Here is a 19,008-nt window from a genome sequence, read left to right on the forward strand (position 1 = left end):
ACACCTTATTAATGTAATTCAACATTGGTACTTTCCTAAATTTTTTTGTTTGAGTGTCGCAAATATTTTTTAAAATGCAAAGACTGACTTTCTTTCAAATAAAATCTATAACTTATTGGAACCTATCGGTTGTTTGATACAAAATATTCCTTTATTAAAATTTTGAATTATTGTCGGAAATGTTTAGTATTAAAAACCTTTTCTTAATTTTTTCAAATTTATCTATTTATTATTATTATATTATATTATTAATTTTTCAAGAAGATGATTTTACAGAATTCTGCAAAAAAGCGCTTTTTAACATTTTCCAAACCCTTTTTTAATTTTTTGCAGAATTTTGAAAAATAGAATTATGAAAAGCAGAATTTTGAAAAACAGAATTTTGAAAAACAGAATTTTGTAAAGCAGAATTTTGAAAGCAGAATTTTGTAAAGCAGAATTTTGAAAGCAGAATTTTGACAAAAGAATTTTGACCCCGGCAGAATTTTGACCCCAAACCCCACAGAACTATGCCCGGTGGGTGTTAATTCTTTTTTAATTTTGGAATTAACATCGGCGGGATTTGGTTCGTTTCTCGGGCTGGTTTAAATTAAAATTTTAAATAAAAAAAAGCCTTTATGGCTGTATTGAGAACCTTCATATCGGGCCAGGCAAAGAAAACTTAGTCCCTCAGTAGACTTAGTTTCCTGCACTACAGAAATTAATGCAAAATGAGAAAAGTATAATCGCGGATGTAGGAGCTAGTATTTAATAGAAAAATTCTTTCAGAGACAATCTTGAGCAATTTCTGAATTTTTATGAAATCCAAAGAAAATACTATTTTCTGAGGAATAAATTCATAAAATTTCGATTAAAAAAAAAAAAAAAAAAAAAAACAATTCAATATGTTATTGTGATGCAAATGATTAATAGTTAAAATATTATTCATATCTAATAGACCCCTTGAGTTATCTTCAAGAGCTTCCATTCAAAATAATACCAAATTCAAGTACTCTCCACATGCACTTGACAGACATAATAATATTGTTGTTGTGCTTCTTTTTCCAAGTATTCAATATGGTTTAAATCAGAAAAAAACCCTTCTTTTCTACCCAGCTCACTGAAACTTCAAAACATTAAGCAATACAAAAAATATACAAATCAAAGTTATTTCGCCTTGACTTTTTCCTAACATGGTGCCATTTAATATATTAAAGCACTTTTGATTTCAATTCTTTTTTTTTTCGAATGCGATTATAGCCTCAAAGCCACATAACCACTTGAAAGTACCATGGATATTAATTTGTTTCATGTAACACACTTGACAATGTTCATTAATTTCTACCTCCTCTCGAGGACACTTTCAATCTAAACAAAAAATGCCTCCAGATAAAAAAGTGAAATCCAAGAAAAATAAAAATAATTGTTGTGACACATTTCGGTCTCTGTGGAACTGTTTCCCTTTCCGTTTTCAATGTCAAACTTAGATCTTATAGGCGCCATTTATAAATTCCAGTTTTTTTTTTCAGTTCGTCACTGTTATTATTTTTATTTTGTTTCTTAACGTATCTTGTCGACAATGTGTGTCATTATTTTAAATTTGATTTCGATTGCAAAGTAAGTTCCGGTGGCGGAGGTGGTTTAGCGGTGACAAGAATGACGCAATGACATTGACAGTTAAACCACACAATCTCGTGAGAGAGAACCCAATATCAAAACAAAGTACTATTTGGTGATTAAGATGAAAACAAAACACAATAAAAAAATCACTGTGTATAATCACAACAGTGAGTTGCTGACACAAAATACAATTCAGAGAGGAAGTAGTGGGTTTCTTCTTACGAAAAAAAAAAAAAAAATAAATAACAACCTTTAATGAGTTTGCTTATCTACGTAAAGTAGCCTCGACATTGTTTAATGTCCAAACAGAAAAATTAAATTAAGATACAGGTAAGTACTCGCCAATGACAGCCGCCGCCGCCAGCAGAAACAAAAACAAAAAAAATTAACTGGGTGTGGAAAGTGACAATCAAATTGTATCTAAGTACCGAAGCAACTTGTTTCCAGTTTCCACACACAGTTGACACACATTTAAAAAAAAAGTGTGACAAGATGTTGACTTAAACAAAAAGTAAATTAAAATTAAATCAAAAACAAGGTGGGGATTGCAAATTGCGCTAAAACGATTTGTTTATTGCATCTTTTTGGGTGACCAAAAGTATTTGTTTTGCTTGTTGTGTTCAGGTTCAGGTGTTGAGAAAATGAATACACGATGCATTATGGAGTTGTTTTGGATGAATAAAATGTTTGATAAGACTTGATTTTATTTGACATTGATACCTCATTTAAATGAAGTTACTGGCCCCATCTTTTATTTATTTTAATTTTATTTAAGTGACAATTTAATTTAATGACGGAGATTGGTTATTTAATAAAACAAGCAAAGTCACACGGTTAGTGCTAATTGGGGTTTAAATTATAACACTGACAATTTCTACCAGTCGAAATATCTATTAGCTGATAAGAGTTTTTAATTTAAGAAGTGAGTACAAAAGAGTGAAAAACTTGGAGCACTCTTTCATGTAGCTTTGAAGGAATTTTAAACAGAATTTTCTGAAAGATAGATGAGTGTTTTAAGTTCTCAAGTTTTGGAATTGGATTGGAAAAAAAGCTTCTTTTTATGTTTGATATTAAGAAAATGATTTAAATTCGAATTAACTGTTAATTACACTGGTCAACAAAATGTAACTTTTTTTTTGCCACAAGAACCAAAATATACTTTTCTAGTAGTTTTTGGGGTGCTGAATCCGAATCTGAAGTCAAAAAAATTTGATTGGCCTCCGTTTTTGAAATATTACCGTTATAAAATGCTAAAAAACGTCATTTTGGCTGTTTTCGAGGTTCTGTTTTAATGTAGGGTAATTCATTACAAACAAATTTGTAAAGGTGATTATAAGAACAGATATTCTTCTTTCAAAAACTGTTTAAATCTTTCCGATATCTCTTTTAATGCCCGAGATATTTAAAATTTAAGTAGCGGTCCTTGAATCAGAAATAACACCGGCCAACCAAATCAAAATTTGTTTTGCTACAAGAACCAAAATATACTTTTCTAGTAGTTTTCGGGGTGCTTAACTCGAATTCGCAATCAAAAAAATTCTATTAGCCTTCGTTTTTGAAATATTACCGTTATAAAATGCAAAAAAAGTTTTTTTTATAACGGTTATATTTCAAGAACGAAAGCTAATAGAATTTTTCTGATTGCGGATTTGAGTTAAGCACCCCGAAAACTACTAGAAAAGTATATTTTGGTTCTTGTGGCAAAAATTCTGTGACCAGTGACTTAAACTTTAGATTAAATTTAGTTTCTCTTTGGTTTATTAACTGAAACTTAAGATATCTCGAGCAATAAAAGAGATATCGGAAAGATTTAAACAGTTTTTGAAAGAAGAATATTTGTTCTTATAATCACCTTTACAAATTTGTTTGTAATGAATTACCCTACATTAAAACAGAACCTCGAAAACAGCCAAAATGACGTTTTTTAGCATTTTATAACAGTAATATTTCAAAAATGGAGGCCAATAACAATTTTCTAAACTCCAGATTCGAGTTTAGCATATCAAAAACTACTAGAAAAATATATTTTGGTTCTTGTGGCAAAAACCTTGTTGACCAGTGTTATGAAGTACCTACAAGTTTTTTTTTAGTCGAACCCCTTTTCCAGCCTAAATAAATAGTAACTTCTAGGGTTAAAACTTTTAAATGTTCTTTTTACCTGGTAGAACTACCAAACCTTATTCCTGCTAAAGATCGTTCTATTTCTTCCATCGCTCCTTTCTCGTGGAGCGACTCGACCTTAACTTTACAAATTCTTTTTCATAAACACTCTCTAAAGTGCTATTTATCCTATTTAAATTCGATCACACTTTAGCTTAGACTCAATTAAGTAACGACAATGAATAAATCCCAATAAGTTTAAATAATAACTGATTTTATCTATGGATTTTATAAGAGCTCAAAAATTTGACCACTCTATTTTTTTTTATAATTTCTTTTGTTTATTTTTTATACGAAACTAAACTTTCGAAACAATTCTATTTACTTAGCTTAATTATAACGCGTGGTCAACAAAAAATCATTACCCTGATTCAAATTCACTTTAAACAAATATTATTATAAGACAAATAATATCTTTCAGATATGACCAATCCGTCACTTAAAATTTGCCTTAGGTAAGCAAAGAACACAAAAATTAAAAAATATGAAATAATGCCTGTAGTTATAACAGTTCCGAAAGTCAACCGTCACCGCATAAATTATACGCTTGGCTTACATTCAACAAAAACAAAAAAAAAAAAAAAAACTGAAAACAAAACAAAAAAAGTATATTATTCCTTTGCCTTTTCACCATTTCTGGTTTCGTTGACTTTTGGACTTTCTCCGCCAAAAATTCTGCTCCATAAAACCAATTTATTCGTTTCGTAGGGTACTTTTTGATCCCGCGCACAACAAGATCCCGCAGAAGATTTTATTTCGCTCGTCATCATTATCACCAACATCAACACAATTTTTCTGCACAAATGTCCCTTTGCCACACCGCGCACCCAAGACACTCTTTTTCTTCATCAAAAAAAGGTGATCGTGTGTCTTGAAGATTTGAAACTTTCGATTTCACTCCCAACGAACGGGTACGACTTATATACGGCAGAGACAGACTAAGTACCTACTCCAGATTCAGTCTAGCATGTCCGTCCATTCATATAAAGTAGAGAAGGTAGCGCAACGACATGACACGGAGACGAACGACGAAGTAAGGAAAACATTGATGATAGCACAAAACTCGTACCAATGTGGGCCAACTGTGAGATTAAGTACCTCTTTGTGTATGTCTCTTGGCTCAGATTCAGAGATGGTAATTTAAGACTCCACGAGTCAACAACAATGGATTGCGCTAGATGGCGCGATGGCGACTCCGTCAGTCAACATTCATCGCAACGACAAAAGCAAAGTACGCATTTAAGATTTTATTCACAATGACAAATAATAATAATTTTGTTTTTTTTTTGTCTCAGTCTCTTCATTGTAGACGATCTCATATTTTTTGGATTTAACAATCTTCTTCTCCTAAGGGGGACTGACTTTCTAATTACCCGCGTGAAGACTAAGTTAATTCCCATTTAATTGTGTTTATGAGGTGTAATTTGGCTTTTATTTGCTGTCATTGCCCCAAGGCTTTTGTAAAAATTTTAGACAACACATTTTGTTAGCAATTTACGAAACTTTTTGTTTGTTTATTTTGTTTTCCCAAAAAAAAAAAAACACAAAAATGACATCCATAAAAAATAAGTACCTATTCTGCTTCTACCTTGTTATATTAAATCCAATGACAGATGATTTCTTAGTGGTGGTGCATTAGACTCACAACTGCACAGAGCTCACCATCATCACCCAGCTGAAAATATAAAACCATAAAATCACAATTTATTGACAGAATTTTTCTAAATTTAAACTCGTGAGTACCTTCGAAGATGGTTTTTTCTTGTGCGATGATTTTGGCTGATGGGAGACCAACGCAAATAAGAATACATTGTTGGGGAAATTGGTCAATTTTCGTTTTGAATTTGTTTTGTAGAAGAAAAAAGCTGAGAAGATTACACTTTTTGGTTGAAATATCCTTTTTTTATAGCAAATTCTATAAATCATATTTTAATTGCGTTTTGTAAATGTTTGACTATAATTTGCGTAGAGTTTGATGAAAAATTAAAAAAAAAATAGAAAAAGAGGCATTAATGGAACAGGATTCCAAATCCTCTTGAACTATTTAAACCTCAAATGCACCATCTTTTGCTCGACAAATTTTATAAAACAGTTCCGTATTCCCAGAGACTTCCCAAAACCAAATTCGAATCTCTTTTTTTTCATTCTGAACACTTAATTCACGTTAAATAAGTCTTTATATGTTTGTAGAATTTTGAAGAATTTTAGAAAAGAGCATACAAATAATTTAAAAATTAATAAAAAATGATGTATGGCGTATACATACGTAACCTTTTTTATCAGTTATGTTTAACGCTTTTAATATTGCTTAAATATTAATACTAGTTTGCTTATTGTATTATTTATTTACATAATTAATTAATTTATTTATTTATTCATTTATTTTAAGAAATAAAATTGATGGCAGTTATAAGGCGATGCATTTTTTTTTTATACATATAATGGAACTTTTTGATCCTGAACACAATTACTTATAAAGCTCAAAGACAAAAAGCGTAGCCCACAGTTAAAATTGTTTTTTTTTATCTTTTATTAGAACTGAGCCTGCTATTGCGATAGCTGCTTTCAATCACTCTGCTCTTCCACTGAGCAGTGAACAGTTGCGATTGCTCTTCAATATAGCTGCTTACTGCTCAGTCCACAACTTACTGAAATCCAAACCAATCTTATTTTTGTTCTTATATTTACAATTATAAACATTTCACTGCTTTTAAAAGCAAAGCTGCTCTCTGTTCTTTGTAACTTCACTGCTCTTTTCAGAAAATATTCTCGGCTCTTTAAAATTTCTATTGCATTTTTGTGATCATTTTGTTATTGATATCTAATAATTTGATTAAAGATGACAAAAGGCAAATATGTAGAGACAAGTTTAACATGATGATAGCGAAACAGAGAAGTTCTTTTTTAAATTACCATTGTTTTAGTGCATGCATTCAAGGAGTTATTAAAAAATTTCAAAAATGGCTACTTACATTTTATTTGTTTTGTATTCCATATTTTCAATCATGATTCAAATCAGGAAGAAATTTAAAAAGTAATTTGCAACTTTAACTAATTGCTATTTAAAGAGTGATTAAATAGCAGCTATAAATAGCTGCTTTTGTAATATGCTGCTCACTGCTATCACTGCTCTTTAAAAATCGCTCTTTAGCAAACCCCTATCCATTATTATCATCAACAAATGGACGGTGTGCGAGTTTTTTGTTTAAGCTTTTCATTCTATGAAAAAATACGCTTTCAGAATTTCAGCGAAATCTTTCGAGCCGTTCTCAAAACATTTATACTTAATAAATGTTGAATGTTATTTATAAGAACAAAATTCTGAAATTTTAATAAAAAATCGGTTACATCGTTTGCGAGTGCAAGGTGTTCGAGGTCTCAAATTTGGATTTTAGTTCACTAACTATCGCAGAAATACTTAAAAGTAAGTCCTCAAGACATGTTGTTTGATGGCTCCAGAGAAAACTTTGCATTTTTTTTTTGGACAACTTACAAAAATTTAGAATTTTTAAACCCGTGAACATTCATACCTTTCTGTAAGGCATAATCAATAGCCTTCATTAAAAGTATGTAAAAGGATCTAAATTTTTACTCTCTATGTAGGACTAAGATCAAACAAGTTTAAATCAAATCTTATTTCGAAAGAATACCTAAACTATATTTGAAAAATTCTAACCTTTAGACAAAAAATTTGCATTAAAATAAAAGTAGATTATGATTAATTCATTTGGCACTCATTGAACACAAGATCAAATTGATTAATTGACATATTATCGTGACATTTTGTGACAGAAAACGATATGTTAATAAAACGTTTGCGTATAGCCTAACCGCTCTGAACTTCCTATCCATATAAACCACTTGCACCTGCATGCAAATTCAAATTCTATATATAGATAAGTTATCTTTCGAACGAAAAGTAGATAAACTCGTACCTCCTCGTACTTGTTTATATTGACGTTCGCCGAAGTTGCAAATAGTTGTGTGTGTGTTTAAAATGGTGCATCTGTTAAACATCAATCAGAAATAATAACTTTTCCTGTATACAAAAAAAAAATCAATAACAAATACCTATCCATCAGTTTGAAATATTTACAACTTTTTAAACAATCAATTTTAAATTTATCTCCTCTTTCTGTGAATTGTAGCTTTTCATGAAAAATAAAACAACTTTCACTGATTTATTTTTTTTATATTTCTTTAAATGGAAGAACGCATAATCTTTCTTCCACTTTTAAAGTGCATGCGTCTGTGGAATTTTTTATTTCTTCAAGTTTCCAAAAATATTATTACAAATCAAAACCTAATCAAAATCAACCAAAAAAACAAGCTAAAACATACACAAGTTGTAGGCATCTATCAAGACTTTTCATCAACCTACATGAGTCTTAAGCTCAAATCGGACGACGGAACCTTGTGCTTATTCACTCACAATTACAATATCAATCTGTTAGTCATTAGAGACTGACGCCAACGTCTCTCTCAGAAATCGGAACTCCAAATAAGGGATCTCTCTACCACGCCAAATTATAGACACCAACTTCGCATCAGTGTAGGTGGCCAATAAGCAGCAGCGACACACAACAACAAAATGATTTCTCTTTAGTTAAACTTTTTTTCTACTGGTAGTAGTTGTTGGTGGAACAAGTATTGTGCTTGGGCTTGCTTACCTTTTATAGATAACCTAAAGCTTTTGCTTGTTACCCTCCACCGACATTGTGCCGCAAATTACTAAGTAAAACGCGGAGGCATGCATTTAATGTGATAGCCACTTTTCTATTGCTGGTTGCTTTATGCCAAGCTTGGCTTTGCTGATGACTTTTGAGGCTTGTTCCCTGTTTTGGTGATATGTGAGTAGGTTTTTTTGTTTTTTTTTTTTTTTGTCGGTTTGGTATATGAAATTATAATTTTCAAACCCCACTCAGTTTTGAGGTGGATTCGTCATTGTCATACATTTAGTCGATGACTTTATAACTCAAGGTTAGTTTGAACCTTAAGCTTTGTGTTCGAACCAAATGAGGATGATTTAAAATTTGAAAATAAACATTTTATATAAAAACATGTTCTAGTGTAGGTTTGATTTAAGGAGAAACTTGTAAACCCCTAAAGCCATTAAATTTTAGGTATAACAATTAGAAATCAAGTTTTATTTTATACTTTTGCAACAAGTTGGAGGAAATTAAAAAACTGTTATTGATATTAATTTATCTTTGCTAGCATCGCTAGTCTCAAGGCGGATATGTCTATATTTGTTATTATTAGCGTACCGCGCCGCATTGTGTTCCAATTAAGGAATTTGTTATTTCTTTTTTTCTTTAATGGCCATTTTGGGTATTAGAAGTATAAAAGCAGTCCTCAAGCTCAATTTCAATGTGAGTTTCAAGTTTAAAAACTAAGAATTAGAAAGAACCTAAGTTAAACAATACTTCCATACCTATTCGTCTAAATTGGTGAATTTAAAAGAAAGGTAAGTAGAAAGAAATTGAGGGCTCTAGAACAAAATTTTAATTTTGAACTTGTTATCATTTTGCTACTCAGCTTTTACAGCAGCTTGTTTTTCTAACTGTTAAAAGGTTTTCTGCAATTTTGTTTTCTTGAGAAATTCTAAAATATGTTATCTATGGAATTCATTTCTATGAATTCGAATAGTTGACTTAAATTTTGAATTCAACTTGTAAACATTATGACTAGGTACCAAAATGAATATTAAGAAGTTAATACAATCTCTTTGACACTCTGGCTTTTCAGGTATTTAATGCAATAATTGGACTAAAAAGTATTTAAATGTAGTACTTTTTCAATGGCTAATATTTAAATCAGTTGTTTTTTACTTGCTCTATAGGGCAAGTATTGGTTTCGTGCAGAAAAAAAAAATCGAGGTTTTAATCAAAACCAACATTACGATGATGGAGAAGATCAAAAAAGTGGTTTTCGTCATGCCGTCCGTCGGTCTGTGCGTCCATCTGTACATCGAGCTAGGGCCTAAACGGGTGGATGGATTTGCTTGAAACTTGGTACAGATGATTTTTGCATAATTTCCTAGGTTCGTTTTTTTATTTTTTTAATATCTCCTTTTTAACGCATACCTCCCATATACCGTTTTCGAGGTATTGCATTTTTCTCGAAAAGGGCTCTAACGATTTCGATAAAATTTTATATACGTAATGGTCTTATAGATCCTAACAAAACTGTGTTTTTAGTTTTTCTCAAAAAATTCGGAGAACGGAAATATGGCGTTGCCATTTTGCAAAAATTGACATATTTTTTAGGTTCATATATTCAATCGAAGCATAATCTAATTTTATTCAAAATTAACAGGCAACTAATTCTTTTCATTTTTAAATGTAAAATAAATTTTTTTTTTAAGTTTTAAAAAATTGAAAAGTTTAATTTTCTTAACATTCGATTTAAAAAAAAATTTTTTTCGAAACTTAACAAAATCTTAAATTTACAATAGATATTTAAGATAAAGACACTTTGAACTACAAGAGCAAGTACGTGCGACCCAGTCGTGCATTCTTTCTTAAAGAAATGCTACAAATTTATTAGATATTGATTTTTTTTTTAATCCATAAACTATGATAGTAATAAATAAATAATCGTTTTAAACTTCTAGCTACAAAACAACAGAATACAAAAAAAAAAAAAAGTTCACCGCATTCCCAACAGATTATTCACAACTATTTTCTGTATCCACTTCTTTCTGATCTAACAATCAACCAATCAAGTCCATCAGACACTCATTATAATTACTTTAAATTAACCCATCATTAATCATCATTGATTAGTTAAATTGGTCACAATAGCTTTTGCTTCGACTATAAACTAAACCCTTTATCAGAAAAAATACAATCTGATGATCATCAATATCATATGACTTCAAGCTAAAAAAAAATTGCAAAACAAAAATATTTTTGTTTATTAAAATCTTTGAATTCGAATTGATAATAATTTAAGTGGTATTTCAATACTGTTCTTTATAATCTCTAACCCTATCGGCATCGTTTTTTTTTCTAATAATTCAATAAAATTACAAGTCACACAATCGATGGAATTTGAAAATTGATTAACTTCCACTCCTTATAATACTCTTTGATGGTTTTAAGTTTTGATGCACCGATCGATCGCATTATCACACTTCTGATGAAGTGACGTTAGTAGATCGTCTATCTATCTTTTGAGTGTGGTCTATGTGTTTTTTTTTCTTCTTCTTCTTCTTCTTCTTCTTTGATGTTATAGCAATTTTTATGCCAATTACAATCCACACCTATTTGTTGGGGGTTAACTATTGAAAAAGGCGGTTCCAATTGACGCGTTGACCTTTAATAACTTTTATTTTATATGACGGAAAAAAGGGGAACTTTATATTTTTATCGATGATGATGGATGGTCGGATGGTGTTTTGACTGATTTCTCGGAATTGACTTCCATGTGCACTGTGCAGTGCCAGTGATGTAATTTAATTTAATTAGTTTAGATTGAAAAATTGAGTAGTCCTTTAGGTTTTATGCACCATTTAGGGTCAGTTTTTCAGTGCAAAGTTAACCGTAAATAAACTTTGGATAAGTTAATCCTGCGAAACACATTTCGTCAGAATTAACTTTGTGATAGTTTTTAAGTGCAGAACATCATTTATTCCTATAGACCATTGTGGATTGTAAGTTAACTCGGGGTAAACCTTGACATTATTTTCATACTCTGTTTGGGATTTTTGTATTGGGTTAATATTTCAAGATACTAAAAATATTTCAACCAATATGTTTTCAGTTTCTCACTTTGAACATAATTCTTAAACTTTGTTGCATATTATTTCCCTAACTTTATGTTTGTTGTTTTTGTGTACTGTTTCAAAAGCTCTTAAAATTTTAGTCCAAATTCAAGAGGATTAAAACAATTAATTATATTTCACAATTTAATTTGATTTACAATGATTATGATGATTTCATTACCAACAGACTTCGTGCGCCGAAGGTTCATTTCACATCTCATCTGCATACATAAATTCTTTGGAATTACTTTTATCTTTAAGTTATTAGTAATAAATTGGAATCGGATATCAAATGATTGTATCTATTAGTTAAACTATTGAAGAAAAATTTAAACATTTTTGATAGTAAAATATGCTTCATCCTGTGAACTTTTGGTGAATGTTTAGTGATTCACCTGTTGGCCAATATACTTGGCCAACAGGTTTAATGACGAACTTTTGATTATTATGTGTTCAATAAGAAAACAAAGAAAAGAAAACAAAATTCAGATCCTTAAGTTTGACATTTTTAGTGAGATTATAAAAACAAATTTTGTTAAATTTCCATCAAAACTAATAAAAAAACTTATTTTTATAAAATACGGAATAAGTTATTGAACTGCTTAACCTTAAACCCATTTACTGAAACGAAATTTAAATATTTTAATAAAACATAAAATCTTTTTCCCTACTTTTTCCTCTGGCGTAAACTGTTACATACGATTTTATTTAGAACTTAAATCCTTAAGTTTCGTTTCAGCAAACAGCTCTTACTCGTAGGCTTCAAACCTTTAATACCAATTTCGAATTGATAGAATCATAACGTTCTCAAGCATCTTTTTGTTTTAGTCCAAAATATGTATAAAAAGGGCATAATCCTTTCATATTGTCATTCCGTTTATATTTTTAATTTTTCTTATACACATGAGTTTTTAAACTTTTAGTTGGATAATAATTTATCTCATATTTAAATTATCGAATTTTTGTTTAATGTTTGAGTATTTGTTTAAATTTGTATGCATTTTTAATTATAAAATTATTTGAAAATATATACTTCAAAAATTAGAGCTCCTAGAAGGGACTAAGATTTTTAGGCCCAAATTCATTGAGTTAACTATTTATTTTTTTTTGAAAATTTTAAATAACGCTTAAAAACAAAATAAAACTTAAAAATAAATATAAAAAATTAAATATTGGAAAATTAAAGCTGCTTGAAGCGAGAAATATGCTCCGGGTATTAAATGGCAAATTTTGTGTTCAAGACTTTTCTCGCTTATAAACCTTTCAATGTACAGCAAAATTATACCATACAAAACTCTTATTTAACTTTGAAAGACATACATTTCAAAACATAATATCTCAGCTAACTGAAGCAACTCCCAAATAAGCCCACAAATTTAGTAGGTGTTGACTTATTTTGAATGTGGGAGTAAGTTCGTGAAGTCTTTAGGAAGCCGTAAATTCGTAATAATTAACTTAAGACCCACGTAATTTGTCAAAATTCTATAAAATTTGCTTAACCAATGCAATCATAAAAATATTCGTGCTTAATTCATTTTATAAATATTATATCGATGACAAAAGGGCAAATTGTTTTGTATTTCATTCACAGTGCACATTCCTCATCATTTTTCTTTTCTTATCAGTTGTTTTTAATTCAGCCATTAACGTTACATCTAATGCGGCATTATACACATACGAATATTGGCAATAATTCAACAACCAATTTATTCATCATGTCACATAAAAAAGTAATATTAATTTAAAATAATAAATAAGAAACACAACAAAATTCATAGAAAAACTATGCAATAATGTGTTGTTATCAGTTTTATCTCAAAAAAATGACATGCACATGCACAAATGGATGGTAACACTTAACCCAATAAAACAACCCGACTCCTCGTTGTTGTCAATCTTTTTTTTTTTGTATGCAATTACATCTATACGAACCACTTGAACGATGTCTATAAAGACTACGACTAGCAACTTGAAGAAAAAAAACAAAAGATACATTTTGCATAATTTTCCAATTTTGATGTGAAGATCAAATAATACAAAATTTTTGTTGAAAACTTATGCACTTCAAGTAGCCGTGTCGGTCAACTACTTGCTATATTATTGTACGAGTGCATATTGAGTGTGGTTATGGCGGGAAATTCAAATGCATTCCATTAGATGCAGATCGAGTAGTTAGATATATATATTCGGCTCGTGTTACAGTGGTTTTTTTGCTTGGTTTTTGTCTATTTTAACTTGATTTTATTAGTTTTTTTTTGTCTATTTTTTTTTTTTTTTTTTTGATATTTGCAATAAAAATGTATATTTTTCAGTTCAACTATGGAGGTCAATTGGCAACGATACGCCATATTTATATTCTCGTTGAGGAAAAAATAAAAATTGTGCACACTGCCAAGCAAACCATAAACACCATCATCATCAACATCAAAGTTTTTTTTTGTTATTTAAAAAATACAACAAAAATGAGAAAAAAAACTATCGACACTGGACAATTGTTTGTCGATTATATAGCGAAACGAGTGATGTAGTGATGGCAGTTTGCTAACTTGCAATTGCAATGCATTTGAGTGACATTAGGCGCCACAGCCATAACAGCGGCGTGCATAGTTTAACCTAGTTTCGGCGACAAGACCAAGTGCAGGATATCGTTTTAATTGGCGTGGGAATTGGTACTTGTTTATGCTTTGCAATAACTATGAAACGATGCTTTTTTTAAACTCACACACTATATGAATTGAATAAATATTTTTAATAGCGAGTTTTTATATTATTAGGACTAGTAGGGCAAGTTAGGAAACCGTAAAATGATCGTACTGGCAATTGTAGTCTTTAAAGTTAAAGCTCAGTTTTTCAGTAGAAGATTATCTCTTTAAGCCATTTTTTGGACTCAATCAATTTTGACGTAGAAACAACTTTACTGTCAGATTACAGTGCAGAGTTAACTCTGGGTTAACTCGACATTTTTTAATCCTGCCAAACAAATTCAACCAGAGTTAATTTATATTATTCCTATTTCAATATTTGCACTGAGTTAACTCCTGCAACATGTTTTTTACTAAGTTTTGGTTTTAGAGTTTATTAAAAAATAAATTGCACGACTGGGGTCGCACGTACTTGCTCTTAGAGTTCAAGTTGCTTAAATTTTAAAGACTTTTTATATAGAAATTTGGAAAATCTAAATATATGGGAAAGAAAAAAAAAAAGGAAATTCGTTTTTTAAAAAAATAATATAAAATCTGAAATCAAATTGCCCCTCAAAACAAGTATGCAGTTTTGACTGATATACTAACATGCATTTTTAGAAAAAAAAATTTCAAAATCGTTAGAGCCGTTTTTTAAAAAACTAATTTTTTATAAATAATTTCTTGGAAAAAAAGTTTTAAAATAAAATTGGTATGCCATTTTGTAGAAATCACTGATCAACATCTAAACACAAAATTTCAAAAAAATTTAATGTCCCGTTTTCGAAAATTGGATTTTTCAAAAAAAAATTTTCAAAATTTTTTTAAAAATCCAAAAAGTATTTTTTTCAAAATTTTCCTTTTGGCTTATATTTAAATTATATAAATTCTTCATCACAAAAAGTTTCGTTGAAATAGAATAAGCACTTTCGGAGATAATCGGATTTAAAAAAAACGGTTCTATGGCAGGTACCGTTAATAATGATTTTCAAAAAAAAAATTTTTCATTAGAAGATAGACCTTGTCTTAAAACTTACATTTGAATTTTTTAAACAAAATCGTTGGAGCCGTTTTTGAGCAATTTTAACTTTACTAAAATCGGTATATGACAAGTACCGTTATTTTTGGTCCAAAAAAATTAATTCCAAAAACCCCTCTGGAGAGTTGATAAATAACGCTACACACCAAGTTTGACATTAATCGGTCCATCCGTTTAGGCTGTAGCTCCTTATACAGACAGACAGACATACTGACAGACTGACAGACTGACAGACTGACAGACTGACAGACTGACAGACTGACAGACTGACAGACTGACAGACTGACAGACTGACAGACTGACAGACTGACAGACTGACAGACTGACAGACTGACAGACTGACAGACTGACAGACTGACAGACTGACAGACTGACAGACTGACAGACAGACAGACAGACAGACAGACTGACGGACTTCCGGGACCCACTTTTTTGGCATTCTCTACCATCGTAATGTTATGGAAAAATGTTATCTCAACTTTTTTTTTTGTACGAATACATAACTTGATATATATAGTACCTATATCGCAAGTAAAAAATTGGTAAATTAGTTCTGGGATTAAAATAAACAAATATTTTAGCAGGAGTAAGCGCTACTTCTATTGATATCAAGTTATATAATATGTAATTTAACCTTGTTATGGAAAGTGAAAAAGGGTGACATCCAATTGTAAAAGATTTTGAGAACTTAAAATCAATCTTGGGTAAAAAAAAACTGTTTTTGAAACAACTCGGGTTCTATTTATTACCTACTCAGGATGAGCTTATATCAAGTTAACTCAAACCAAACTAAACACCTTCCTTAAATTTTTTTTATTCTTATAACAATATTTTTAAAAGGTTTTGACCTCCAAGCTAAGTATGCCATTTTTTAATTTTAAATTTAAAAAAAAAACCTTTTAAAATCGTTAGAACCACTTTTTTAGAGCGTTGATTTTTTATAATTAAAAATTTTCAAATACCTTTTTAGGGGAGAAACACCTCTGAAATTTTTTATTTTTGCATTATTTTTTTTTGCCAAAAAAATTCATTTATCAACCAAAAAAAACTATTTTCAGAGGGTTTAGCCTTGAATGAATCCTCCAAAGCCCCTTGATAGTCCCGAAACCTATGGGCTCCGAACTTACCACAGTACGAAAACGAAAACTATAAACGCATTTTTCTCAAAACGCTTTTTTCCGCGCCGTATAATGTAACTCAAAAACTAATGAAGTTATCGTTTTGAAATAAAGTGCAAATTACTTTCTTTGGTTTCTAATTTGTATTTCACAAAAATTTATCTTTTGATTATAAATAATTTCCTGGACCTGGGCATTGCACTGCCCAAACTCGAGGCGTCAACTTAAAAGGGCAGTAGAGCCGCCATTTTTTTTTTTACTTAAAAAAATTATATCGGTACTTCATAATGTCAATAATATTATTTGTACTTTTCCAAATTTCAATAAATGCTTTCAGTTTTCCAAAAAAAAAATTATTGAAAAAGCTGTCGTCCAGAGGGATTTTGCCCCTTAGACAAATTTTGTTTGCGATCAAAAAGAACATATTAATCGACGCATAAAAACAAATTTAAAAAAAAAATTCATGGACGGATTTTCAATTTTTTTTAATCCAATAATTATTTTTTTAAAATTTTTTTCACTTAAACGTTTTCTTATAAAAATTTACATTTGGTCATTTAATTTTTTAATCAAAATCGTTGGAGCCGTTTTTATATAGGTAAAAAGAACACAAGATAACAGATCAATTTCTTCAGTTATTATGGTGAATATTTTTTATATTTCAATATCTACACATTTTAAAAACTAAAAATTGCCTTTTTATTAGAACTAATATGTGTGCGACTTTCTAATGCATTTTATCGAATACTCATTTATCTTTTTAGAAATAAAAACGATGCGTCTTTATTTTTGAAAACAAGTATTTATTTACATTTTCTGAATGAATGTTTAAAAATGTCTACAGAGTCACATAGGCCTAATGTATAATATGTTGTTTTTCATATTTTGTTTTTTTTTTTTTTTTTTTACTATTTCTTTGATCATCGTCATCACCATCATTATGATATCCTCTCAAAACATCATTGTAATAATAATGCGTTGAAAGATTTTTGATGATGATTCAAAACTATATAGCATCGCAACATGAAAATACCTACTATTCTAATTTTATCTCATTTATATATATTTTTTTACTTGCGATATAGGTACTATAGGGCAAGTTTAGGATTCGTAAAAAAAATCGAACTCGAGATAACAATTTTACATGACATTACGATGATGGAGAATGCCAAAAAAGTGGGTCCGGCAATTCTGTCTGTCTGTCTGTCTGTCTGTCTGTCTGTCTGTCTGTCTGTCTGTCTGTCTGTCTGTCCGTCTGTCTCTATCTGGAGCTGCAGCCTAAACGAGTGAAGTGATTTTCTTCAAACTTGGTAGTTAGCAGTTTTTGGTGATTCCCTAGAGGGGAAATTGAAATTTTTTTTTTATGACCAAAACTAACGGTACCTGCCATATAACGGAAATAGAAAAGTTAATTTTTTTCAAAAACGGCTCTAACGATTTTGATTAAAATTTTTGTGTGTAATACTACACATAAGGGCCAACTTTTTAAATAAAAAAAATATTTTTTGTACCGTTATTAACGGTACCTGTCATAGAACGGTTTTTTTCGTTTCTGAATATCTCGTACAAAATTAGCCCGATTTAAATGAAAATTTTTATACAAAAGTGTGTAAGTAAAGATAATATTAAAATTTTATAAAATTTTCAAAAAACGCATTTTTGGTTTTTTAAAAAATATTTCAAAATTTTTTTTTGAAAAATCAATTTTTTGAAAACGTATCAATGAAAAATTTTGAAATTTAGTTTTTATGTGTAAATTAATTATTTCTTCAAAATGGCATACCAACTTTTTTTTTGAAAAATGTTAAAAAAATTTTATATATAAAAAATTATTTTTTTAAAAAACGGCTCCTACAATTTTCAAAATTTTTTTTCTAAAAATACCTTTTTATACGAGAAATAAAATGGCATATTTGTTTTTTTTTTTGTAGATATTTTAAAACGGAGTTTTATTAATTATAAAAACAGATTTAATTTTTTTATACTACTTATGAAATTTCTTCAAAATATCGAATTTTAAATTTCTTGAATAAAAAGCTTTAACATTATAGTTACTTTAAGCATAAGAGCAAGTACGTGCGACCCCAGTCGTGCAATTTATTTATTTTATATTTTTGCTTGCGGAAATTAAATATTTAATTAAGTTTTTTTTTTAAGTGACTAATATTTAAGATAGTTTTTTTTTTTATAAAAAAAAAATGTTAATTTTTTTGAAGACAAATAGGAAGGCGTGAATATGTTTCTTTTTTATTGTAGACATAAATAAATGCCATTTTAAATTAATTAATAGAAACATTTGTACAAAAACAAAAATCAGGAAGAAGAAAATTATTATTTTATATTTCATTCAAGTTATTTTTTGTATTTTTTAATTCTAAGTATCTATGTAGGTATGTATTAGATTAATATTAGGTTTTTATAAATCAAAAAATGAATGTTAAAAAATTTTGATGTTCAATATCAATTTTGATGTTCAATATCAAGGTCATTTACAAAAATGCTTCAACCGATACCTTATTTGTCAAATGAAGATGAGAATTTTAGAAACTATGAGGCAACAAACAAACGTTAACAGCAGCTAGAGTTTCTTTATGGTTATTTCTAAAACATGTAGGAGATTTTGGGACAAAACCGGCCCTTTTC

At 29.6% G+C, this 19,008-nt stretch overlaps 1 protein-coding gene across 7 annotated transcripts in view; it reads left to right on the forward strand.

The window, feature by feature from the left end:
* LOC129916972 (protein held out wings) overlaps positions 1-19,008 on the forward strand; it is a 109,293-nt gene that overhangs the window by 52,223 nt on the left and 38,062 nt on the right. The window lies entirely within an intron of this gene.

The sequence above is a fragment of the Episyrphus balteatus genome, chromosome 3, assembly GCF_945859705.1.
Source record: "Episyrphus balteatus chromosome 3, idEpiBalt1.1, whole genome shotgun sequence".
NCBI lineage: Eukaryota > Metazoa > Arthropoda > Insecta > Diptera > Syrphidae > Episyrphus > Episyrphus balteatus.